Below are 27,813 nucleotides of genomic sequence, written 5' to 3'. Positions count from 1 at the left end.
TTGGTTTTGATCCTGAGAGTCATTGATGGGACTGAGACATCTAAACAAAATCCAAAACCACAGTTTCATTTCATGGTAAAGTAGACGCCAGTAGAAACCGGTGGCCATGCGTGGAAATGCTGTTTTATTTCAGATTTTTTTTCGTACTGATCAGCCGCAACATTAAAGCCAGTTAAACAAAGGTCCCGTCTGCTCTGATCCAGTGGCAGAACCACCGAGGAACCACCGCAGAACCACTGCTTCTGATACACAGCGCAGCTGCAGACTGGTCAGGGTGCGGGTGTGTCGCCAACCTCCAATCACAGGTTAAATTCAGGCTTTTCAAAAGTGTAAAAAATGCAAATGCCAAAAATGTCAAAAAAATATTTTATATGCCCAGATATAACAAATGAATTGGGTGTCTGGGCAGTAGTAGTCTAGTGGGGTAACACACTCGCCTATGAACCAGAAGTCCCAGGTTCAAACCCCACTTACTACCATCGTGTCCCTGAGCAGGACACTTAACCCTGAGTGTCTCCAGGGGGGGACTGTCCCTGTAACTACTGATTGTAAGTCGCTCTGGTAATTGCTGTAAATGTAAATGTATTGATTACGTTTCCAGTACGCGATGATGTGTGTCTGCGTTCAGAGCGGTCAGTCTGCGGTCGGCCTCGCGTCTTCATATCGAGACGCCGGGCTCGGTGACAGCTGGCCGGCGGACGAGTGAGAATGAGGTTTTCCTCGTCTCTCCTTCGCGGATCCCATCTGCGGAGCAACTCAATAACCGACACATGGCCGCCGGCGGGGGCGACTCGACCGGGCAGGCGGCAGGTCCGGTCGCTGACCGCTCCGAAAGTAGAATTCTGCTCTGTTTAACTGTAGCGTGCTGATATTTTGCAGTCGTGAGGTTTAATATTCCGCAGGAACGCTGGTCATTTCGGGGGTCGTTCTTTATTAAAAGGCCGACGTGAATGTGCAGAATCTCTCTCTCTCAAAAATAAAAATCACACACACACACACACACACACATTCTATCTGTGCATTCTCCCGCGTTAAAACACACACGCACGCACGAGCGTGCGAGCAGGAGGTCCGTACCCCAAAACTTTAATTAAGGCGCAGCGGCTCCGGCGGCTCTGGCCTTCTGCTCTCAACTTTCCCGGCATCAGGCCCCCTTTATTACCTGCTCATTTCAATTAGCGCCACGGCGCACATCTGAAATAACAATCCCCGCCGAATTCATATCAGCGGCGCGGCGCGGCACCGACAGGCGGAGAGAGAGAGGCCGGGCGGGCGGGCGGGGGAGAGGAATCCATTTCGCTCATAAAGGGCCCGCAAAGTAGCACTCGTGATGAACACGCGCGGGAAGCCACTTTTACTTTCAGCCTCTTGTGAAACCGAGACACAATTTAGCTCCCGGCCGACGGGCAAATGCGAACGGACGGCCCACGCCGGTCGTTATTAGCGTTGAGAACCGCTGGCCGGAGCCGCGCCTACGTCCCCACGGAGCCGGGTCACCAAACGTGCTCCGCGGGGCCCAATTCATCACAGGGATGAATGAGTGCGGTTCATTTTTCTGATGGGATTACGAACGTTCCCGCCGGAGGCGTGGACGTGGAGAGATGGGGCTCTTTAGGGTCCTGGTCAGGTCTGATCGAACCCTTCTGACTGACCAGGTGATGATTAGAACAGTTGCCATAACAACACTGAAAACAAACAGGTTCTTTTCTATTTTTTTTTTTTTTGAAAAGTGCACGATTACACTAGAAATATGGGATAAACTCACAGAAGACGTGAATATCCTACATTTTCACCATCATCCCGTATTTCAGTCAGTTGTGAGCCACAATGTGACAGCAATGTGACAAGTTTTTGTAGCAATTTATTTTTAGGGAATTTGTGCAAGTTCCTTTTCCCAATCTGGGAAATCTTCTATTATTAATATAATAATAATAATAATTATTATTATTATAAGAATGTTCTTTTTCAACCTGAATGTACATATCTCTGAAATAAGGATTCAATTCTTAATAAAATGTATTTCTAGATGACCAGATATGATCAGGGGAACCAGACGTGTGTCAGAATAAAGCTAAATAAAATGTATTAAGTACTGGAACAGGCTCGGAATACGTGACACGTGATACACTGACACACTTAGAACGGCCTCCGTTTGGCGAACGCTCATCCGACCTGACATGTATACAAACCAGCAGGCAGCAAGTATTTTCCCCGCATCTATTGTTTTTCCACATGGACAAACTCGATTACGGCGAGGACCGCCGCACCCGTACACGACTAACAAGCGGCGCGGTGGAGGCCCGCTCGGCGGGTGGTGGAACCGCGTCCACCCGGGGCCTCTGATGTCTCTCCGATGGAAATAAAGGAGGGACGGCGTCTCCCTCACAAAGCCACCGCCTCTGCGGCGCCCCCTTCCCTCCTGACGATTGGATCTGTCTGCCGATCTGAGCGGCGGGGGGAGAGGCTGCGGCGTGAAAAGACGGAGAATGTCAACTGTCAGTCTGCCGGCGGCGCCGGAATCAGCCTGAGCCATCAAACACGTGTCCAGAAAGGAAAAGCTGGAGATAAAACATAAATAAGTGGGGAAGAAGCGAGAACGTCCCGTTTCGGCGGGTTCTGACCTTTCAGTCGAGGTTCCCCTCTACAGGCCGCCCGGTTCCGATAAAACGGCATCACCGACGTCAGACAGGAACGAACTTTCTCCAGCTGAAGGACCGCGGCCGCCGCCGTGTTTACGATGGTTAATGGCGGTTTGGCTCCGGCCGACAGGAACAAAACAAACTTCTCTAGAGCAGCTTAATGGCCGCTTCCGCCCTGTCGCGGTGAGGAAACATCTCTCCCTCGAGCTGCACTTCCACCGCCTTCGTCCACCTCGTTCCTGATCTCCGTGGCCTTTAATTCGCTCTGCATTTCCAAGAACAGAACGCGACATCATGAGCCGGGGTGTCGAAAGGAATCGGAAATAATCGATGCATCGCAGGACACAATCGATTATTTCATAACGCCGTTGCTCGGTGATTTTCTGGCCGGTGGGGACTGTGGCGCCGCTTCAGACAGGAGTTCGGCCCACTGGACACTATACGCTCTGGATAAGGGCGTCTGGTAAAAGCCATAAGTTCGCCGTAATATGAATTTACATTTAAGGCGTTTGGCAGACGCCCTGATCCAGAGCGACTTACAACGTGCTTCCATGTCACCATGGATGAAGTGATCAGTTCTGGTTCACTAGGACCCCCAACTATGAATACAATCTTTTTATTCACTCTGTTCTAGTTTCTATACAGAAGTCAGACAAGAAGAAGGTTACAAGTTCATCTAAATCTTCTCTAAAGAGGAAGGTCTTGAGCTGCCGTGTGAAGGTGCTCAGTGACTGAGCTGGAAGTTCATTCCACCACCGAGGGGCCAAGACAGAAGAGTCTAGATGAGCGTCTTCCTTTTACCTTCAGAGATGGAGGGACCAGACGAGCAGTACTGGAGGCTCGGAGTATACGAGGTGCAGTGCGAGGTGTAATAAGGGCTGTGAGGTAGGATGGTGCTACTCCATGTTTGGCTTTGTAGGCCAGCATCAGTATTTAGAACCTGATGCGTGCAGGTACTGGGAGCCAGTGGAGGGAACGTCTCCCTGGTGTGGGAGAACTTGGGAAGGTTGAAGATCAGTCGTGCTGCTGCATTTTGTATGAGTTGTAGAGGTCGGATGGTACATAGAGGTAGACCAGCTAGAAGGGAGTTACAGTAGTCCAGTCTGAACCAGTATCTGGATGGCCATGTTTTGATGGATAAGGGCGGATTCGTCTGATATTGTAGAGAAGGAATCTACAGGAGCGAGAAATATTGCTGATGTGTGTCGAGGAGGAGAGTTGGTTGTCTATGTCTCACCGGCATTCGCTTGTTGGTGTTTGACGTGCTACGTTTATTTGATGGCATCAGAACGCCCTGATCGCCCGTGTGGACGCTTTGATTTGCTCCAATGGGCAGAAAAAGGTTCAGTCCGTGCTCAACTGACGCCACGAATGGCAGAAGAAACTAGAACTTAACTCTCAACTCAACATAATGTGACGTGGCGCATTGATAATCAGAATCGAATCGAGACGCCAGCGAAGGTTCAGAGAACAGGACTAAAAACTACGAGGGAATGTTCCAGAACTAGAAGTTGATGCTGGTGAAGGGCACCCTCTGCCCTCTTCACCCCGCCGCACATTGCCACCAGGAAACAGTCTCTAAACACCAAGGATACAGAATCCTGCTGGAAGACGCGGCATTCAAAACATGCAGACGGTTCTAAAGAGAACCTTGGCGATTCATCTATACAACGACCAGCAGAACGAGAAGGGGGTTCATTCTATGCGTGCCGAATGAATGAGGGGATAAATAAATATGCGCGGTGTTGACCGTGGCCTCGAGGACGAGAGTCGTGAACTTGTGGGAGGCGTCGAGAACACATCACTTCACCGCGACTCGCCTTTCAGAATAGTTTCAAATAAAAAATTTGCAATTATGTATGAAATTATCGCTTTGTGAGAAATGATGAGCCCACTTCCGATTAAGAAAGTGCCTGAAAACCGGGTCCAGATCGCGGTACGGTCTGGCTCAAGTCGGAGAAGCGGTGGCGTGAAAATCGCGAAGCTCGAGGCCGTCCAGTCGTCCACCGTAATCTGCCGGGGACGCCGAACGGAGGGGAATGAATTAAGATCAGAAGGATTGGTTCCGTGCTCTCTGGGCAAAAATTGGAAAAGTTTTTCATCCGTTCTGATCACGCGGAGAAAAAGGAAAAAGAACTTTTTTTTACCGAACGGATTGGCTCCACTGTCGGGCCTCTTTTTTTTGTACCGCAGGTTCCGCGTTTACACCCGCGGCCTTTTATCGGCGAGGACGTGTGCCGGTCGCGAGGGGCCTCAAAACAGAGGCCATTATCGTATCTGTTTGTGCCGTACGCGGCGGGGTCGGCGTGTGGACGGCGCCGTGCCCTTTTAAGGTGAAAACTGGCTCTTGTTTACACAGAAATTGTGAACGGCCCGGCCGGCGGAGCGCGCCGGCAGATGCGCTCTCTCTCTCTCTCTCTCGCCACGGTTCTCTCGGTTCTGCGCGGTTCTCTCGTTCGCCGCGCTGCCTCTGCAATTAACGCCGGGATTTTAAACGTCCTCATTAGAGGCCCGTGTTCGGTAAACGTGACGCTGGGCCGTCAAGTTGCCGCGCTGCCTTTTAAGGGCCTGTTTGGATAAAATAAACCCTCTTCTCGCCGAGCGCGGCCTGCTGGCCGGTATCGGCGGCGGTGGCGTGGGACTCGGCCCGGTTCTCTGCCGCGTGTTCATTGATAAATGCCAACAGATATGATTTAGCGGCGGTGACGGTGCGGGTCGGCGGCTCCGTGTCTGTTTACTTGAACCGGGAGCCGTTCCTCGAATCCATCAGCGTTATGCATCCCCCCCGGCAGCAGCGCGGCGGCCCGGTGATTACCGCGCCGCGAGAACGCTCATTACCGGGGCCGGAGACGCGCGGCACGGCGGAAAAACAAACAGCGATTATTCCTGATTTGTTTTGGTCGTGTGTCGAGGGCCAGATGGAGTGCAAGCTGTCGGCGGCGGGCCCTTTTCCGGCGCGCCGGTCCCTGGATGCCGGCACACGCCGGTGTCATTACAGAAGGGTTACCGCTGCTTGTAAAAGCCTTGTTAACACAAAGCCCTGTTCAGATGTTAATTGGCTAATTGACTAATTAATTTTTCTATAAAGGCGTGTTGGGGGGGGGGGGGGATCTCGCACTAATTGAAACTGACTATTGGTTTAATTATGGCGGGCAGGCGAGGGGGGGGGGCGGCGCTGGCATTTCAGGTTGGCACACACACTTCCTGTGTGTTTACTGGCGAACGGCGTTCCCGCCCGGGATTGTCCCGCCTTTGGCTCCGTGCCGCAATCGTGGCTCCGTGCCACCATTTTTACTCGGCCTAATACGATCCCACTAATAATAATAATAATAATAATAATAATAATAACTTCCTGTGTGTTTAGTGGCGAACGGCGTTCCTGCCCGGGATTGTCCCGCATTTGGCTCCGTGCCGCAATCGTGTCGCCGTGCCACCATTTTTACATTTACATTTATGGCATTTATCAGACGCCCTTATCCAGAGCGACTTACAATCAGTAGTTACAGGGACAGTCCCCCCCTGGAGCAATTAGGGTTAAGTGTCTTGCTCAGGGACACAATGGTAGTAAGTGGGATTTGAACCCGGGTCTTCTGGTTCATAGGCGAGTGTGTTACCCACTAGGCTACTACCACCCTATTTTTACTCGGCCTAATACGATCTCACGCTGACTAATAATAATAATAATGATATTAATGATAATAATAATAATAATAATAACTTGCTGTTTGTTGGATATTTTTTCGACGCTTTCGAGCCCCTTTTAGTCGCCACTAATCAGTGTTGATTTTATTGAGCCGAGCGAGAAACGCTGTAAAGAGCGAAAGTCGCAGGTCGCCGGCGCATCGAGGCCGCGACGCCGGGCAAATTCAATTTGTGTCGCCGGGCTCGCTAAAAGACAAGCGCAAATGAAATCGGCCGGCCCGGAAGAGGCTAATGAACGGAATTAACAACGATGCGACGCCTTTATATTGGCCCATACGGATTCCCGGCATGTTTGCGGCGCGCCCGTGTTTGTCTGTGGCCGCGGGCCGAGGGAGGCGGCCATTTTTATTTTTTACATCCGGAAATCCATTGCGCTTCCCCCAAACGGCTCTTTGGCCTCGAACACGGGGAAGAAGGGGAAAAATTTACCCAGAAGCACTCAAACAAAAACGTCTTGTTCCGCGCCAAATCGCTTTGTATGCATGTTAATTGGGAAGAAATCCCCGCAGGACGCTCTTTATCCATAGGCTGCGCTGGGCGATTACCGCGGCTGCGAGTGTATAAGATTTGGGAGGTTATCTGTTTTTGTTAGTTAATTGTAAAGCCGATAATGTCACCGGGGCCCCGGCTGATGTGAGGGGCTTTCGGCGCGAAATTAGCCCGGCGTTTACGAGTTGCCCCCCCGTCCAACGGCCAGGCCTAAACTGGAGGCTGGAGATACGGATTCCATGGCAGGTTTAAGGAGATTATCGTATCGCTGATATAAGCCCACTTTGCACTATTATTCAATTGTGGGGACAGTTTTTCCTCCCTCCACGTCAAACCATCTGTGTTTATTTCCGACCAGTATGTTACGTTATTATATATGTATATATTAAATATATATACATGTACATTTACAGCATTTACCATACGCCCTTATCCAGAGCGACTTACAATCAGTAGTTACAGGGACAGTCCCCCCCCTGGAGCAATTTAGGGTTAAGTGTCTTGCTCAGGGACACGATGGTAGTAAGTGGGGTTTGAACCTGGGTCTTCTGGTTCACAGGCGAGTGTCTTACCCACTAGGCTACTACCCACCCTATACACAAACAGGAAACTGAAAACGGTGATGAAATGATAAAATAACTTGGTTATTGATGGCGCTCATTTGCATTTTTGGGTATTAATGAGTCGTCGGCGCCTCCCATCACGGCTGCCGCTTACAGGACAAATCGGCGTGTTTATGGCCATTATTGTTATTTGTTAAGAGGGGCCGGCGTTATTTACAGCGCTCGTCCCGCGAGGGCGGCCGCGTCTATCTGATCGGACCCAGTCGTCCCCCTTAATAATCACATTAAAGATGGCCACTCGTCTCAGCGGGCGAAATTACGCGCTAAATAGCAGCATCAGTCATCCGGAGCGAGGCGAGGTGTCTTTAAAGTGCTGGAACCCCCCTCCCCTCCGCCGGCATGCCTCTTCAATTAGAAATATTTATGGCTCCGGTCATGAAACTGGCCTGCCTACTGAATGCTTGTGTGTGTGCGTGTGTGTGTGTGCGTGCGTGTGTGTGTGTGTGTGCGTGTGTGTGTGTAGTCTGGCCAGGGAACACAATCGGTCTTTGTTGGCAGGAAGATGCGTAACAACAGAGCGGATTTACAGTGAATGGTGATGGACTGGAATGGCGTGGGAGGGGTCACACGGGGTCACCACTTCTGTGCCACTTCGACCCCTTCACACCTTTGAAGACTTGTACACACACACACACACACACACACACACGGAGAGAGAGAACTCTGTTCCCAGTGGCGCTTCTTGTGTTCTAGGTTCCGTGTGCTGGTGCTGGTCTGTTTGGGTTCTCCGGGCTCTAGTGTTGGGAGCTCGGGTGTCCGGGCATTTGTGGGCGGTCCTAATCCGCACGATGGACGCTCAGGGGGGTCTCTGCAGCGGCCGGATGGACAGAACGAAGGAAAAAAGTTGAAGAACCGCGTGAAAGTTCTGTGCTCAGCTTTCTCTCTCGTTCCCTCTGGGACCCGCACACACACACACACACACACACACACCGCGTTCTGTCTGAGTGCAGTTTGGGAGGAAGTGTGTGGGCTGGGCAGCGTGGAACGTCTCAGACCACACAATGGTTCTCCTGTGTTCCAACACCACCCAGGTGGAGAACCGCCCGCCTCTGATGTGTGTGTCTGTGTGTTTAAACGATGCTCGCGTCCATGCTGAATACGTTTGTGTAAATCGGATCTTTATTTGTGTGTAAACAGTAGCAGGTCGCCGTTCCCGATTCTTTTTCCCAGTCCTCCGGCGGTTTTCCAGCACGGACAGACATCGGAGCGTGAAGGAACCTCGAGAAGCGTGACCCCCGCGGCGCGCACAACGTCACCCTCGGTCCCTAGACGTCATTTTCATGGCAGATTTCACCTCAGTACCGCACACAGAAAAACAAAAGTGTCGTATTTACAAGTTTTTTTTTTTTTTATTTAACCGCCGCGTCCGTGTCACCGGGCCTGCACACTGTTCCGGGGGTCCGCGCCTGGCGGAACATTAATCCCCGCCGCCCATATTTCCATCTTATTAGTGTCCAGTTATACCCGGGACTAATTGAACATTAAATATAAAGAAAGTTAATGAAAATGTCCTTTATCCCAGTTAAACTGTGCCTGAGACTGCATTTATTAAGGGGAATTAATGGGAACGCGGCCGCGCCTCTGAGCCCGTGAGATGTATGCGCACACCCTCGCTGGAAATTAAACGTCCCCGAGCCGGCGGGTAAATAACAAAAGGCCGGGTCCCCGAGAAAAAACGTCCGGGGGCCCTTCGGCCCTTCTGCGGACGCCGGGCCCGCGAGGAACCCTCTCCGCTCGACGGCCCCTTTTTTTTAGGCCGTATCGCACACCTCTGCCCGTCCGGGCCTTCGGAGAGCCCAGGTTATAATAACGGCGGAGGGAGAGCGGTGGGGAACAATGAAAGGCCAATTTCATTCAGATGAACCCGCCGGAGAGCGGCGGCGAGGGGGGGCGGGAGGAGAGACATTATATTCGTCTCCCCTCTTCAGCCGCTCATTAAAAGCCCTCGGCGATCGGATCTGCCGGCGCGGCGGTTAAAGAAGCCTTTTAAGACGAAGCGGCGAAACAATGTGCGGCCACAAGACGGGGGAAGAAAAAAAAGACAATAAATAATATTTGTAATTTAACATCAAAAGCGACTCCAGTGCAGACCCTTGGCAGCAGCCATACTTTAATGAACAGACCCCTCCCCCCCCCCCTTAATCACATTCAAATTGGTTAGTGTTCAGAAAATAGAAATATGTATTAGATAGCAATAAATTTTCATCATTGGCTAAGCCTGCTGCTTAATTGTCCTGTCCCAGGGCTTTGAAATTTCATTGTTCGTTAGGTGCTTAAGTCCCCCATCTCATTTTGTCTCCCTGACATTAGTGCTGAGGGCTCTAATACTCTAATAATTTGAATGGGGATTTGCATGATAGAGCGGGGAGCATTAAAATATAGGGGGAAAAATGAGAAAAAAAAGAAAAAGAGGAGGGGGGCCAATGGCTTCTTTCACTTCAAAAGTCACTTTGTTCAAAGTCAAATTGTAATATTTAAAGACGTGGTTCGGACCGCCGCGCCGCCGCTCTTTGTTTTGCCGCCCCACTGTCGTCGCTTGTTCCGAAATCTCCTCTCCGCTCCGCTGCCGGAAACGGATTTCGCCTCTTCGCCTCCTTTTCATGGGAAATTTTGCCTTTTTTGCAGATAATGCCGCCGCCTTCCGGTTTTATTTACCCGGCCGCCGCGCCTCGGGCCTGGAGGGCCGGGAATGCCGGCGTCGTTTGAAAAGCGGGATTCGCGATTGGTGGGCAGGAGGGGACGGTCCCTCTCGCTCGTGTCCTCCCGGAATAATTGTCCCATAATTAGCCACCCCGCGCGAGCGAGGAGTGTGTCCCATTTTCGCTTTAGCCGCCTTTGTTCAGCACCAGCACCGAAAAACAAAGACGGCAGCGTCCATAACTTTAGCTAATAAAGAATCATTAAAAAAATAATTACAGAGGAAAAAAAAAAAAAAAGGAATAATTAAGAAAGGGAAAAGTGGTGAATGTTGTCGACGTAAGACAAAGGCTTTTTTCTTCCCAACCCAGCCAAGTGAAAAATAAAAGGGCCGCTTCATCGTAGGTGAGAGTCCCTAAATGAATTTATTATCTTTACGCCCTTCAACGGCAAATTAAACAGCCACGCCGGCTATTGTGCGAGCGCGGCGCGTTCCTTCAGGCACTTTCCCACCTGTCATTCAGAGCTAATGGTGCCGGAGCGTGGGACGTGCGGCCATTCCCCGCCGCGGACACGATCGGGGCGCCGGCTGGGGGGTCGAATTTAGCCTTTCATGCCGATCTGAAGCCTCAAAACCGACTTCGGAACGTCACGCAAAGGACTGGTGCCATCATCTCATTAGCGGGTTTTTATTCACACCGGAGATTTTTGGAGGTTTGACTCCAGGACACGGAGGCCTGCGCGCGTCTCAGGGGAGACTTGCAATTCGCTCGGCGGTTGTGCAGAGCGTCGGATGAACAGACGCAATTCAACGCAATCCGTAAATAAACACGTGCAATTCTGGATCCTTTTTCTTCAATTGGGCCGATATGTAATAGTGCATTTACGGGGTGGTAGTAACCTAGAGGGGTAACACACTCGCCTATGGACCAGAAGACCCAGGTTCAAATACCACTTACTACCATTGTGTCCCTGAGCAAGACACTTAACCCTGAGTGTCTCCAGGGGGGGACTGTCCCTGTAACTACTGATTGTAAGTTGCTCTGGATAAGGACGTCTGGTAAATGCCGTAAATGTAAATATTCCATTTCAACCCACCAAGTTCACCTCCACTCGTACCAGTTGGACGGTTCGGTTTATAGTTCGGGTCTAATTGTCGCTCTGAAAAAGTTGCTTTTTATTGGCCTTTCGGTTGTGCACCAGTTGTTCCTCTAATTCCCTCGGCTACGGCCCTAACCTCCCTCCGTCTTCAGTCCGGCTGTTTGCGTCACTTCGCCTTGTTTTGGCCGCTTATTTGGGCCCCGCGTTCATGTGTTATTATGCTGCAGCCGGGCACCCTCCCTTATTAGCCGCTTTTTTTTTTTTTTTTTTTTTTTCGTGCCGACTCCAAATGTCACATCCCGGCAAATGAAACAGGCCTCCGTCGGCTCCGAGCTCCTCGGCCCCGCTTTATTACTCGAGCCGGAGATAATGAGCCGGGGCTGGGTGACCCCTCCGCGTCCGGCGACCGGGGGCACGTCGCGCGGCACAACACAACAACATGCGCCGCGGTGCGCCGGGGGTTTCATGTGGTCCGTTTATGAGATAAACACCTCTCCATTAGGCGGTGTGAATAGGCTCATAATTAAAAACAGTTCGGCAGAAGGCAGTAATTGCTCCTTGTTAAAGCTTGCTGTGCGCGCGCGCGGGTTTTTTGGTTTCAGAGGAGGGTTTTTATTTATTTATTTATTTATTTCCGGCTCTTTCCGCCCGTTCTGGACGGGAAAATGTGTTCTCGTGCCCGTGGATGATGCCGCTTTTAGATAAACACATGTTAGATTCTTACCAAGAGACCAGACCACCATCAAACAGTTCTACACCTGTGTTTGTGGAGTCTCAGTAATGACATTTCAAAAGGTGACAGCCGTATGGGTATAAGTGACATTTTTGGGCCGAAATTGAGATATATATGTAAAATGAAAGTTCTTGATCGGCTCTTACTACGGGTAAAAATAGTACGAACAAATTTATCAGTTTGCTAAACAAAAGACCCATGACTTAACACCAATCATACATAAGCAGTTGACGCCAAAATGACATTTTCGAAATGAAAAAATATGGAAACAATTTGTTCACTACACGTGTTTTGAAGAATGAAATCAGCGGGTCACGTCAAAATATGTTCCTTTTTTTTCTTCAAACCGATATGGATCTCACCCATCGATATCAGAATCGGACGGTATACAGGGTACAGTGTGGCATCATCATGAAGCGTTTACAAGTTAGTGTTCTTAAACGGCATTTTCTAGAAACATATTAGTAGTGATGTGAGCAGAAGGTGAACGGTTGACCTCATGCTGTGGGCCATGGCGGACATGGCTGGATTGTGCCCTGAGCCGGCCGCACATGATTTAGTATAGTCCCTGTTCGGCGCGCTTTGTTACTTGTGTAAGTATTTATGACTTGACGCCGTGTGTGTACGGGCTGTGAAAACTAATTTCCTCCTTGGGGGCCTATAAATGGATCTCAATCTGAATCCGCCATTTACTCACAACAAGTTCATTTAGCTGCTGGTGCAGTAAGTCAATTTGTTTTAGGATGTCTGCGCTTAAAGAAGCTCTGTGTAAGATTGGGTCCAGGGCTCAACCCCCACAGGTGCTACGTGCATTTTGTGAATATGAATCATGCAGTTAACAGCAGCAATTGTTGGAGAAATAGGGCCAGGGCTGTCAAAGCAAATAGATGTATAAATGTTCAACGCTGTAAAACACAGCTAATGCGGCTGGGTTTTGTTTACTTCCTGAAATATGACACGGGAGCAAAACTCGGAGACTCGGACGCCGAGCTCTTTACAAGAAACACGGGAGCGATGCTTCTGCTGCCCCTGGACACAAAGTACTCTGCAATTGTGATTAAGCGCGAATATCATTTCTATAAATCATTTACATTTACGTTTACAGCCTTTATCAGACGCCCTTATCCAGAGCGACTTAAAATCAGTAGTTACAGGGACAGTCCCCCCCCCTGTAGACACTCAGGGTTAAGTGTCTTGCTCAGGGACACAATGGTAGTAAGTGGGATTTGAACCTGGGTCTTCTGGATCACAGGCGAGTGTCTTACCCACTAGGCTACTACCGCCTTACGATTGAATGCCCTGGAAAAAAACTGATAAGAGACTAAAAAGTAACTGAGCACCATACATAAAGGCATCAAAAATGCATCGTCATCAAGACGAAACAATTGCAAGAGCCCCTTTTTCCGACATTTTTATTTCATTCGTAATGTCCCATTTATCTTCAGGCTGATCTAACAGAGCCGTGTCTACGCTCCGTCTGCTCTGCGTCTTCTTCATATTGACTGCCGATTTAAACATTTACCTTGTCTGGTTCGCTTACTCTCCGCCGCTTAGACAGCGTACAGTGTGGACTTGCCGAGCGCAGACATTAACATGCGCGTCTTCGTCTTCCCCCTTCAATAATTCGCTCGTTTCATTTCTCCGATGGCGTGAGAATTATATATAACGAGTCCAAAATATCGTTAAAGTCTGCCGGAGGGAATACCGATGCTGCCATCAGGCGTGTGTTTGCAGAGGAAGAGTTGTGTGGGACTCCTTCATCCCTCTTGTCTCTTTTAACCGGCCCTTTTGTCTAACGACCCCTCTTGCATATGCAGCGGGACGGGATACATATGTCTGCGCGGGATTATATATACACGGCGCGGAAAGCTATTAGCATGCTAATAGGTCACGGGCTAGGCGGGGCATAAATCTCGGCGGGGCAGGATCACGAGGAAGGGGGCCATGGGGCCACAGCGTACATCTGTACACCTTTAGCCCATTCGTTCGTACGCTAAATGGCACCAACGCCAGCAGCGTTTTCGCCGAGGTCTCTTTCCAACCAGACGAAATGCCACCGAATGGGACACCGCGGTGGCGGCCCAGCCCGTGCGGCGCTAATCCCTTTTTGAGGGGAACTAACGTTTAGAATTTTGAGCACCTTTTCGCCGGCCGCTTGATGGCCAGGAGCCGCGGTCCGGTCACTGTGTGTCCACATTCGGAGAGATTAATGGCGAATGCTGTTCGCATGACCTTTCCTCAAAGAGATGGAGGTGAAGCGAGTCATTAATACTTCTTATGTGGTAATTAACGACCCGCCCCCATCCAACTGCCACCGCGCCCGCCGCCGCGTCCCCTCGCCTCCACCTCGACCCGCCGCCCCCACCTCGCCGGAGAGGAGGAGAATGGAGCCGGTCTTTTAATTAGGCTTGTGCACAAGCGGCGCAGTAGCCGGAGAGAGGTGTCGGGTTTTAACGCCGCTTATTAATATCGAGCTCGGCCCCCACGCAGACAACAGCCGGCCCCCCAACCTCGGCCAGGCTCGCACCGATCGCAATCCTCATACGGCTACGTTTAGGGCTTTTATCCGGGGGGACAGTGCCCCCCTGGAGACACTCCGGTGGTAGTAAGTGGGGCTCGAACCTGGGTCTTCTGGTTGAGAATGTTACCCACTAGGCTACTAGCACCCCTTATGAAGCCATGCTACTTTAAGACACTGTAGAACTATCTAGACCTTGAGGGGAAATGAAGAGAAGCATTCTGTCTACTGGGCGTGTACAACAGGAAATTCCAAAAAGCGCTGGACGGGACGGAAGCGCGTCTGTTTTGACGATTGGACATCAATGAACATTCGATAGTTGTCATTTGAGTTTTTTTATTTGAGTGTGGACTGCATGTGATTGTAGTTTTGAATGGAACTAATTTAATTATCATAAAGTGACAATTTGTCAATTATTTATGTTCTATTCTATTGACTTCTTTTAAGAAACGCGTGTGTTCTGGCTCTTCTGAACAGGGCGGGGTCGTGATTGATGCCCCCAGTCCCTCGCCTCGGCTTCATTAGCACGAGCGCCATGGAACAGACGTGGCATATTTTTACCCATTTCCAGTCTCGTGGGGTCGGCTGTTAAAAATGCATGAGTGCTTATTAATTGTTCGCCGGTGTCGGGAGGGTGCGAGGTGCGGGGCAGAGCGCCACTGGGAGCGGTCACGGCCACACATCCTGGTCACTCGGTTGCCAGGCGACAAGCACCTGTGTGACACGGCCATTTAAGGAACAGTTGTTGCCGATTCTTTGTAGATGTCGACCCTACAGGTCGTGGTCACCTCACCTTTCATTAAAAAGCGTCTTTGGAACTTTTCCTGCGCTTATCGTTTTCGAGGTTTCATTTGTTAACTACATGCAAATAAGGTAAACCTTTCTAATGTAAAGCAAAATTGATCACCACCACTGCCTGTATTTTACTGTACATTTATTTAATTCACTTAGCTATCAGCCAGCCTGTGATATGATAAAAACATCATATACAGCGGGAGTTATAATATTTAATCTTTGCCACTGGGACATATTCTTCTTTTTTTTTTTTATAAAGAGCAAATGTTAATTTATTAACCGGCTGCCACTACGTTACGGAGAACATAAAATCACAGTCATTTTTTATCTCTTCGTTGCTCGGTACTAATGCATTTCTTTATTTATTTGACTGGGCGCTTTTCAACGCTGGGAGCAGCTTGACAACACAAACACAAAAAGGCTGCAGAAAAATATGCAGACACACACACACACACACACACACACACACACAAAAGGAAACCTCACGGAGCAGCGGAGTGTTTTCCATCGCGTCCGCCGTTTCCTGCAGGCAGTGAAAACAGTGGCCATATGGAGTCCATCTTCTCCACCGCGCTGACCGCCCAACACACAGGCTACTGTAACACCCCGCTCCCTCCCCAGTGTGTGTGTGTGTGTGTGTGTGTGCGTGTGTCAGAATGGTCCTCTCCCACACCTAACCTGTAACATTACCCTCTCCCCCTGATCCCCTCTCTCTCTCTCTCTCTCTCTCTCTCATATCCCATCCTTCTCTCCTTTTTTTCCACTCAATTTGGCCCAGCTGTGAAAACCATCCCGTCGCCTCGCAGGCCGGACCCTGCAGTAGGTGAACCCTGCGGTGTGTGTGTGTGTGTGTGTGTGTGTGTGCTGGGCAGAGACTCTGCGCCTAATGCACTCCACATGTTGTTGTCTGGACCGCAGCTCCGCCCCCGCCCGGCGAGAGCCACCCGAGTGGAAACGCTCCATTAGTAGCCGATGGAAGAGGGTCAACGGTGGCGGCGGCGCCGCGATCACGTTCGCCGTCACTTCCGGCCCGTTTTCGCCTGATTATCACGCGCAGAAAAAAAGGAAACGTAATTACCGAAGTATTTTACCGATTCGGGGCCGAGCGGTTGTAGTGACGGGCGGGCCGCCATTACGGACTCGCCTGGCGAGTGTCACGTCCATGCGGGCATGACGCGGCGGGTGAACGGAGAGGACGAAGAGTGACGAGGAATGAAGGACGCTTTCACCTGACATCACGGAACAGGGGTTTAATTAGTGAATCACAGGACAGGGGAGACATCCGAGACGAAGACACTGGTGAACATGGAACATAACTTCAAAGACCTGACCGCGGACAGAAACGAACAGGGCAGCTTTATACAATTAACACAGGTGAAAACGATTAGGGAACATTACACAGGACAACAATGAAACTCCGGTCCGGATCCTGATCCGGACCGGAGTAACCCCCCTTTCGGACCGGATCGTGACAGAATCCCCCCTCCTATGGCACGACGCCTGGCGGGCCAAACGGAGCAGTCCATGAAGGAGGGGGGAAAAGTCCATACACAGAGTCTGAATGGTTCGAGTGGACAGGAGGAATCGAACGGAATCGATTTGAGTGAACCAGGATAGAAAAGATGAGCAGAGATGAATGATTAATGACTGGATGAATGAATGGTCCGGTATTCACGATGGACGAGCGGCGGATGTCCAGCGCAGACGGCTTCGGGCCAGTGTGGTACCGGCACCTCGTCCGCCGTCCACATGCGTCCGCCGCTCCCTGTCAGTCTCCGGCTCGCCCCGCTGAATGGCCGCTCCTCACCTTCAACGCCGCCAGACACGGGACTGAGAGGCAGGGGTCGGGACCCTGCTGAAAATGAAGCCATGGAAGGCCAGGGACAAGGAAGCTGGCGGCGTCCTCCCGGCGAGTCGCGGCTCCTCCGATCAGCGGGGCTGCGTCAGGTGGCGTCCAAATGTCGGTCAGGTCTTTCTGTCACGTCCATGCGGGCATGACGCGGCGGGTGAACGGAGAGGACGAAGAGTGACGAGGAATGAAGGACGCTTTCACCTGACATCACGGAACAGGGGTTTAATTAGTGAATCACAGGACAGGGGAGACATCCGAGACGAAGACACTGGTGAACATGGAACATAACTTCAAAGACCTGACCGCGGACAGAAACGAACAGGGCAGCTTTATACAATTAACACAGGTGAAAACGATTAGGGAACATTACACAGGACAACAATGAAACTCCGGTCCGGATCCTGATCCGGACCGGAGTAACCCCCCTTTCGGACCGGATCGTGACAGCGAGGTTCGGGCCTATTCGGCGTAAACAGTCGACCGCAGGCCAAATAAACAGCGCTCCGCCCGGCCGCGTGTTTATTTCGGGACTCATTAATCGCCGCCGGTGACGTTGTGCGGCGCTAATAAAGCCGATCCCGGCCCGGACGGTGCGTCCGCTCAGGCAAGGAAGGCTGATTAGGAGCAGATGGCAGGAGAAGGAGAGGGAATTTCATGTGTCCAGTAATAAACCCGTTTTTAACCGCGGCCCGGCCCGCCGGTGTCCGTGTTGAACCCACACAAGTGAATTAGCCGGCCGGAAGGAATCAAACCGGCGGCGGGAAAATCGATGGCGACGGGAGGCGCACTTCTTCTTTTTTTTTCATCACGGCGCCGTCTATTGAATCAGCGGCGAGCGGCTATCAGCTTATCGGCCCGGGTCGCCGCGGCGCAGTCATTAACATCCTCCGCCCGTGCCGGGCGGGACCGAAGTGATGAAATATTGACCAGCTGCTCCGGGATCTGGCTCTATTGATCCCCAACTTATCCGGCTGTTTATATCTGAACTTGAGGTTTAACGTCCATCGATCGGCCCGCACCTTGGACTCCTCGCGGTGCTCGCCGGAGAGCTTCCTGCTAATTGGCTTAAATGAGGAGGGTCGGGGGAGGAACTTGGAACGACGCCGCAGCCGGGAAATGAATAAATCCGGCGCCAGCGTGTCCCGTTGTGAGATGTTAATTATCGGCACGCGTACATGTCCTCCAATGACTGGCGTCATTAGAATATTTTATTAACGGCATTACATGATCCACAACACTCGAGCGGGCAGCTTTGTTTCAGATGACGTGTAATGATGATTGAACCCGGGCCCGGCCCGGCCCGGCGTCTGAAAGTTGTGCAGTAGCTGCGAACGTGAGGCAGAAATAAACGTCTTTTTCTTCGGTTTGTTTAGCTCCTTCTTTTTCTGGTTCTGAAGGCAGGGAACCTGTCTTTGTCGGGTGTCTTGAAACGCAGCCTCTCCTTGAATTTATCTCCTTGAAAACATCTGACATAAACTTTAGTGCTTGAAAAGGTTCATGTCAGATATTTTAACCTTCACAAAGAACATTCATTCTCCGTCTGCCTGCCTCGGCGCTGGCCTCACCATTGTGCTGTTTATCAGCCTTCCTCACGTTAACCAAACACTAAGACGCTCACACACACACACACACACACTTACAGACGTAAGCAAACCTTGTAGTTAAATACAGTGTAGAGAACGTACGGACATACAGTACCAACACAAACACCACGCGCGTGCATGCAGGTACCTACAATGGTTCACGTAGACTCACGTACACACACTTCCAACACACTTCCAACGCACAATGGCGCACGCATATGGACACTAATTCAAACATGACGCACAAGTAGACAAGTGGTCACATAATTACACACACACACACACACACACACTCAGGGATGCATGCACCCTTCACTTGAGCAATCGCACGGGAACTTCATGCAAACGCACACTCAAACAGACATGCGCACAACCTCCGAGGCGCAAACATGGCCACCGGCACGCCAGCACCACGTTCCGCCACAAAACACGTCACCTCTTTATTTGGCGAAAGATACGGGCCTTAAACACGAAATCCATGCCGACCCCTCCCCCTTCGTCTGCATTGTGAGAGTGAAGGGCCACGCCCTTTTTAACACAGAGCCACATTCTATCGATTATTCGTCATTATATTGGTTGTACGTAATTAAAAGTGACGAACTGACCTCAGTACAGCAGTCAGAATCTGTCAAAACCAACACCTATCAGCTGGTAATTCATTATGCAACACACAGACATACATATACATATATGTTAATTAGCACATGTATAATGGGTGCTCGTGTGATCATTTGCATAATTAATTAGATACTGAAGCCTAATGACTTTTCATTAAAGCGCACTGTGTCCATTTAAATAAATTATGTCTCTAAGTGAAATGTGGGTCCTGCAGGCGCGATCAGTATTCACCTCCACCTGCTCTCCAGCGGGTTAAACCGCAAATAAATGGCGTAGCAGAGGAGGCGGGGTTCCCCCCGAAGGCCCCGCCCCCGCATATCTTGGGGTTGGGCCTTCGCATTACCGCCTTCAAAAGGCCCGTCCGCCTGCGAATAAAAAGTGACCGTAGACGGAGCACGAACGCGAGCACCGAGAACAGCGCCGCCTCCCCCCGCCCTCCGCCCACGGATCCACTTCAAAGTTCGTCAGTCGGTGGCGATGAGCGCCTTCGTTACGCCGCCCCTCCTCGTTTCAATTAGAGTTCAGCACCTTGTCAGCTTAAGCAGCGTGCGGGGCGCTCTCTCGGGAGCCGCCATCATTTGTCTGATGTCTTATGAATATTAAGCGGAGGGGGGAGGCGTGGAGGAGAGGGCGTGGCACTTATCAAACCCTCACAAGGGACCCGCACACTTAATTTATCTCGCCGCGAGGAGACGTACGCACTTACAAACACTCAGCATGCACACCGACACACACGAAATGCACACCTCTGCACTTGCAATTAAAACGACACAAGTGCTGCCGTGGTAACGACAGGTGGCCCCGCCCCTCTCTCCGCCCACACTTCTCAGGTTTGACGAAATCTAGTGACGAATGTAGTGACATGACATGTAAACTGGATTTCTGGGAGTCTGACCAACCAGAAGGAATCGTCTATGAAACAAACACACACACACACACACACACACACACAAAGCTGCCGCTGCTGGTTGCTTTTCAGACGAATGAAACTCTGATCTCAGATTCTGCTTGAGCATCTTTTGACTTTTATAAGGAAAAGGGAATTTTCCCCTCTGCTTTTATTTACATATTTATTATTTATTAACTACACAACAGTACAGCAAAAGAAAATTACAGCATAACACAAAAGAGTGATCAAATGCATATTTTATTACAGGGAAAATGAATCTGTTTTTTTTTTTGTTCAGAAGTGGTGGAAAATTCCATATCTGCTGTGAGAATGCTGGAATAACGGATTATTTTGGTCCAGCTGTGACAAGTCGTCCTGAATTTCTGTCCTATGAGGTGGAGAGGCCTGGAAAGGGAGAAGTGTGTGTGTGTGTGTGTGTGTGTGTGTGTTTTATCTGTTGTGTCTGTGCATGTGTATCTAACAGATGTGGGAACACCAAGCTTCCAAATGAAGATAAGAAAACTGGATCTCCACTGGGAAAATTATTCTATTCAAACAAACAACAAAAAAAAAGAGTAAAATCTAAAAAGAGCTGAAAGATGCTGGGATCGCTGGTCAGGCTACGGTTGTATGGTTTATATTTCTTGTTATAAAGAGGTAGTTACACCTTTATTATGGGTGGTAGTGGCCTAGTGTCCATGAGCAGGACCCTTAACCTTGTGTGTCTCCAAGGGGGGACTGTCCCTGGGGACAAGGGCGGCTGGTAAATACTGTGAATGTATTAAACAGATTCCAACCTGCTGCAGATCTCTGTTGTGGGGTGGGTGGAGTCTACTGTCAGATAAGGGAGATGATGTCCAAACAGAAATATTCTACACATTGGACACACATACAGTCTTTCATTCCATCTCTCTCTCTCTCTCTCGTTCACTTTTATTTGCTCTCTCGTTCTTCCCTTCTTCTCTTCCTCCTTCCTTTTGACGCATTTTTGGGATACCCTTTCACGGCCACGCCCTGCTGATAAAGTGTCTTCTGAAGTGTCTCCGGTCCAAGCGCCAGGACAAAGGCTGACTTAAAGTCTCTGGCGCTCTCTGACACACGCACCCCCGTTGTTTACGCGAGAGTAACTGTAATTTGTTGCCGGTCCCTGCGGCGGCGAGAGCAGCTGACCATGTGCAATACAGCCGCAGGCTCCGCCCCCTCTGCTCTCCGATAGCGAAGAAAGGCTGTGATTAACCTCGTCCAAGTCGGCAAACGAATTAATCAGGCAAAGCGTTCGGCGGCCTGTGTACGAGCGAAGGTCACGTGACCCGCGGGGCAGCATGGCCACGGCACAATGGCGTTTTCTCTCCCCGAAACGAAGACAAAGGCCTTCCTGTTCTCCCCCGCGGTGGCCGAAGGGACATAAACAGGCCTGCATCGGAGCAGCATTCCCACCCGTTTTATACGTCACTTCACACGTCACACTGATGCAACGCGGCCGATGTCGTCCTTCAGGCCCGGAAACGTGGAGACGTGTCTCGCCGAGCGCCACCTGTCGCCCCCGGTAACCTCGGCCGCGATGAGGGGGGGGCTGATCGGCCGGGGCGGCCCGACCTCGCTAATGGCGACGGGGTCGGCTTTGTAAAAAATAATCCAGTCTCCACCAGACAAACAAACAGCTTTTTAGAGCGGAAAAGGGCAGAAAATTGTTCGCTAGTGCTCGGCAAACCAAAAAAAAAAAAAAGGCAGCCCGGTTTCTCGGGGTTACAGCGTCCCTGAACCCACATTTCCTCCCAAGCAAAGACGATTCACCTGAGCAACGTGTTTATTCCCCTCCATAAAATAACAAAAAAACACACAAAGATTGGAGATTTAGTAGAGATTCTTCAACTGATGTTTTAGATTCAGAACTTTCAGGAATTGTGGGATTTGGTCCCCATAAGCGCCATCCTGGGTCCATTCTGAGGACGTCTTCTGAGGACGCGTGTGAATGGTGTTGGTGTTGGTGTGATATCTGTATACGTATCAGCGGCGGCGGTGGCGGGGCGTGTAGAATCCTGCCGGCGGTGAATGGAGTCTCCAGGTTATCTGATAACAGGCCGTGTAAACACACCAGGGGAGGCTGCTGGTTGGCTGACAGCCTTGCGGGGACCTGACGGAGACAAGCTGCCGAGCGGCCTTCACCTGGCCTGACAACTCCATCAGGCACTGATAAGTCAACCCACACACACATACACACATATACACACACACGCACACACACACACACAAACACACCCACACATGCACACTCATATACACACACACACATATACACACACGCACAAATACACACACTCACACAAACACCCACACACACGCAAACACACACATATACACATACACACACACAAACACACCCACACATGCACACTCATACACACACACACATATACACACACGCACAAATACACACACCCACACAAACACCCACACACGCATACACCCACACAAACACACACATGCACATGCACACTCATACACACACGCACACATACACACACATACACACACACACATACACACATGCACACACACATGCACAAGAAACACACCAGCAAGCACACACACATGCACACACGTATGTACACATACATGCACACAAACAAGCACACACACGCACACACACTCGGCTCAACTCAGACACAACAAACACTGATATACACACAGAAACACACACACAGACACAAACCCAGACACAACAAACACTGATAAACACACAGAAACAAACACACACTCAAACCCAGACACAACAAACACTGATATACACACAGAAACAAACACACAAACCCAGACACAACAAACACTGATATGCACACAGAAACAAACACACACACACAAACCCAGACACAACAAACACTAATATACACACAGAAACAAACACACACACACAAACCCAGACACAACAAACACTAATATACACACAGAAACAAACACACACACACAAACCCAGACACAACAAACACTGATATACACACAGAAACACACACACAGACACAACAAACACTGATATACACACAGAAACACACGCACAAACCAAGACACAACACACACAGTACTAAAACATCTCAACACTTTACTTTACTTTACTTTACTTTATCCAAAGCGACTTACAGGAGGACGACACCAGCAATTCTCGTTCGATTTCTATAGATTTTGAGTTTACAAAAACTAAGAGCCCTGATAAACCCAGAACATGCTTGGAGATTGTTCAGTGCTCGTCGATTGTGCAATGTGTACGCATGCGCGTGTGTAAGTGTTTGATTTGTCTGAAATACTTTTTGAATAAGTGGGTTTTCAGCTGCTTCTTAAAGGTGGTGGTAGTCTTGGCTAGTCGAATGGAGCCGGGCAAGTCATTCCACCAGCCAAGTACAACAAAGAAGAACAACACGTTATCACCGTGTTTCACACAACTACTACTTTTGTTAAAAAGGAGCATTATCCACCCTGAAATACAGTACATGTGATATGGTACAGTACTGTAAATACTCTAGATACAGTCAGAGTAGAGAGCTGATGACGTACCTGTTTTCCAGTGGAAATGTTCTAATTATGGATGAAACTGTGAAACGGCTGACATTAGGGTAGACTCTCTGCCCAGCGTCCCACATGGCCAGGCCATGGTTCATGACATGGTCCGCCAGAGTCTGTCTTCCTCTTCCTTTAACTCGACGTCCAGCTCTCCCTGCTTTCAGGCTTGCAAAGTGAGGTCTTGTTGTAGATGGCTGATTGGTGTTCTTCTTTTTTGTTGCCCAGTGTGTTTTGTATTTTGAATAGATGCCCAGAGGGTCACCACAGCCACCACCACCGCACCGTAACAACTACAGCTTCGGGGATCTTCAAGTGGACCAGTAACATCATAATGGACACGTAATGTAGACCATGACCCTGCAACTGTAGGACTTTTTTTTTTTTTATTATTGGACAAACCATCCCCAACCCTGCACTGACACCACTTGCAGGCTCACTCTACCCTGGAAGGGCGTCCCTCTCTCTATCACTCCTTCCCAACGTTTCTTCCGACTTTTTTTTCTCTCTCCTAGAGGTTTTTTGTGTGGTGTTTTTCCTTGTGTGCAGAAGGGTCAAGTGTGTTGGGTGTCAACTACAGGACCTGTCAAAGCCCATTGAGACATACTGTATGTGATTTTGGGCTACATAAGAAATAAATGTTGTAGTTGTTTTCCCAATGGTACCTGGAGACATCGCTTTTGAACAAGGTATCTTATGTATGAGAGAGTGTGTAGTGTGTAGTGTGTAGTGTGCGGGAGCGAGTGTGTGTTGCTAAGCAGCACTTTTGTTTAAGGTGCAGTAACAACAGCTTCAAGTTATGTTTCTTTGGTTTAAGCATAGTGTTCATGCAATGAGTAAAAACTGTAAAAGACTAATCAGCTCATCACACACACACACAAACACACACACACACACACACACACACACACACACACACACACGTGAAGCTTTGGTGAACTGGTGATCATGTTTTTTTTACCAGACGCCCTCATCCAGAGCGACTTACAAGCAGCATTTACAGGGACAGTCCCCCCCTGGAGACACTCGGGGCTAAGTGTCTCGCTCCGGGTGTGTTTTACCCACCAGGCCATTATCCTTCATGGAAATGGCTGAAAAAAAACTGGATGAGAATGTGACGAGTCCCCACACCCGCGGATCTGACATTCCGTCCGGCCGGATCGGACGGGGGCCCCGGCCCCGCGGCCTGCTAGCACCCAGTGGCCCGTCGGGCCGCCCCAAACGCCAGCCACGCCCGCCACAATGTGGGTGACTGTAACAAAAAGCTAGCGTTTTGTCAGCGTTGCAGGAAGCGCCGGTGAAAGGTGATCCGCGCCGAGATCAGAGGCAGTGCCCCCCCCCCGGGAACAGGGGTTAAACGGGTGTTTAGGAACGCCGAGGGCGGGGCGGGCGCAGCTGTGATTAAATGGACGTTTTGTTCAGCCTCTGTCCAGATGTTGAGTCTCTGTATTTTATTTTTACATTCTTGGCTGTCAGCCCGTATATATTTTGGATACGGCGGCGAGTTTATAATATCGCTGGAAAATGATGCGGTCTGGTACCTTTTAAAGAACGTTTCCGCCGTCGCTTTCTGCTGCGTTCTTGTTTTTCTTTCCATGTTTTTCTTTTATTGGGAACGGCCTCGGAGAGGTCCTGTTCGGAAAAGTGCTGAAGAGGGGGACTGTGTGCGCCCGCTGATTTCACCGGCACGATGAAGAGGGGGAAGTGGGCTCAGGAACCGGCAGGGTCAGGCGGTCAGACGGGACAGTGTCCCTGTCTGCAGTCCCGCTCTTTGCACCAGAGGGAATGGGGGACCGGTTCCATTTTTTTCCTCTTTTTTTTTTTTGGTTGCCTCTCCAAGCTTCCACACCGCTGATTTATTCCCCGGCAAATTTAAGTGGAAAGCGGCAAAATTTCGGAACAAGAAAATGTAATTGAGTCGTTGCTCTGCGGAGCACATCGGGGAAATGAAAGTCCTGGAAAGTTCCTCCATCTCTCACTGGGGGGATCCCTACCTGTCAGCACTTCCTGACCCCCAGGGTCACTTCAGTCTCACGTTCTGATCGTACCAGCCCTGGGGGAGGGGAGGAGCTAAAAGAGGAAGTCCTTCGCCATTAGAATACAACCCTCCCAAATTCCTGATTCCTGTCCTCAGTCCTAACAACCAGGACCTCAGAATTCCATCTACCTTAAATATTGGCATTTTACTGTTGCTTCATATTGTTATAAATACTGAATCCTCAGATTGGTTCAGTCATCATTATATCACAAAATGAATGTAGTTTTATCGTTTAAAATTGCGCAGATCTGACACTTAATCTTCTCCAAGCGAGATGTCAGAATATTCCGGTTTGAATCCTGATCCTGGTGCCACTGAGCAAAGCACCGTCCCCACACACTGGTCCCCAGACGCCTGCCATGGCTGCCAACTGCTCACCAAGGGTGATGCAATGACAACCACTTCACTTTAAAATATAAATATAAAAATAAAAAAAATCGTGAAATTTTCAGTTATAAACACAAAAGTCCGATTTTGAGTTCTGTGCTCGGCAGCGTAGGTTTACCGTGCACTAGCACTGCGTGTGTTCTATCCGTGTGTGTGTGTGTGTGTGTGTGTGTCAGCAGCAGCAGATGTGCAGCGGCCGCAGTAAACACCTGAAACGCTGCACCCGTCGCCGCTGCTTCGCCTTCTTTTATTTGGAGTGCAGACCCGCCGGTGCTGCCAACAGAGCATTCCCATCAGAGACAGGGAGAGAGAGAGGGAGAGAGAGAGAGTGAGCTGACCTCTCCAATTAAACCTTTCCACAGCCAGCGAATGAGCGAGTGAGGGGGGTGTAGACAAAACAACAGAGAGAGGCAGAGAAGGAGAGCGAGGAGGAGGGATGAAGGTGGTGGGGGTTGAGGCAGATGGAGAGAAACAGCATCTGGATCCAAAGTTCTTTCCCAGTCGAGTCACAGTTGTTTAGTCTGATCTGGGTGGGTGGAGAAGGGGGGGGGGAGAAACTTAGAGAACCCTGAAGAGGAGGAGCGTTCGGGCCAAAGTGTCTCAGATCACAAAGGTCATACAGTGTGTGTGTGTGTGTGTGTGTGTGTGTCCTCTTAAATCACCCTCACCCCGTTAACAGTCACCTTCAGCACACAATGCCTGCAGCCAGAGGCAGATGGGTGAATCTGAATGAGAGTGAAAGTGTGTGTGTGTGTGTGTGTGTGTGTGTTAGCTTATCGTCAAGTAATCAATATTTAAAACAAAAAGAAACAAAGTTTCGCGAGATTAGAAAAGTTGTTACATAGTTATCATCACAGTAGGTCCTCTCAAAGCAGTGTGTGTGTGTGTGTGTGTGTGTGTGTGTGTGTAACAGGCACTTCTCACAGCACCAGCAGGCGGTGTGTGAAATGTGGAGGTCAAGAGGATCTGACCCCTCCGGGGGCCTAGAGGGTGGGTCACCAGCAGGGCTGAGTTTCCGCTGCACACACAATCACACTCACACAACTGCCTGTGTGTGTGTGTCTGGTGTGAGAATGTGTGTGTGAGTGATTCAGTAGAGGTGAGAGATTCTGTGAGTGAACATCTGTGACTTTTTTAAAGATTCTGAATGTCTGTGTGTGTGCGTGTGTTCTTACATGAGGGTGAAAATGTGTGTGTGGTGGGTTTTGTGTTGGTGCATATGGATATAATGGAACATTTTGAGATTAAGATTTGTCTTTTGGCTCTAAATTTAGAGGTGGGGTTAGCTTTAGGTTAATAAAAGTGTTCTGTGACAAACATCCTCATAAAAAGTATACTTGCTTTATCTGAGACAGCAAAATTAGTGGTATTACTGTGTTAAATAGCATATTTTGTACATTTTTAGCATTTTTAAAGTCTTTCTTTGTAACATCTTCAAAGAGCCATGATAATAACCATAATAAATTGTTATATGTTTTATACCCAGCTGGAGGCTCAAGGTAACACCCTGAAGGGAATTACCGAGACTTGGTATGATGAGGTTAAGTGTTTATTCATACTTTCCCAACGCTTGTTCACACTTGTTGTCACGTCTTGGCGCTCAAGGGGGAAGGAGACCAGAAGCGGGACATTACAGAAAAAGGATATTTATTATAAATGA

This window comes from Denticeps clupeoides, chromosome 12 (genome assembly GCF_900700375.1).
Source record: "Denticeps clupeoides chromosome 12, fDenClu1.1, whole genome shotgun sequence".
Lineage (NCBI taxonomy): Eukaryota > Metazoa > Chordata > Actinopteri > Clupeiformes > Denticipitidae > Denticeps > Denticeps clupeoides.
This window is presented reverse-complemented; position numbering follows the sequence as displayed.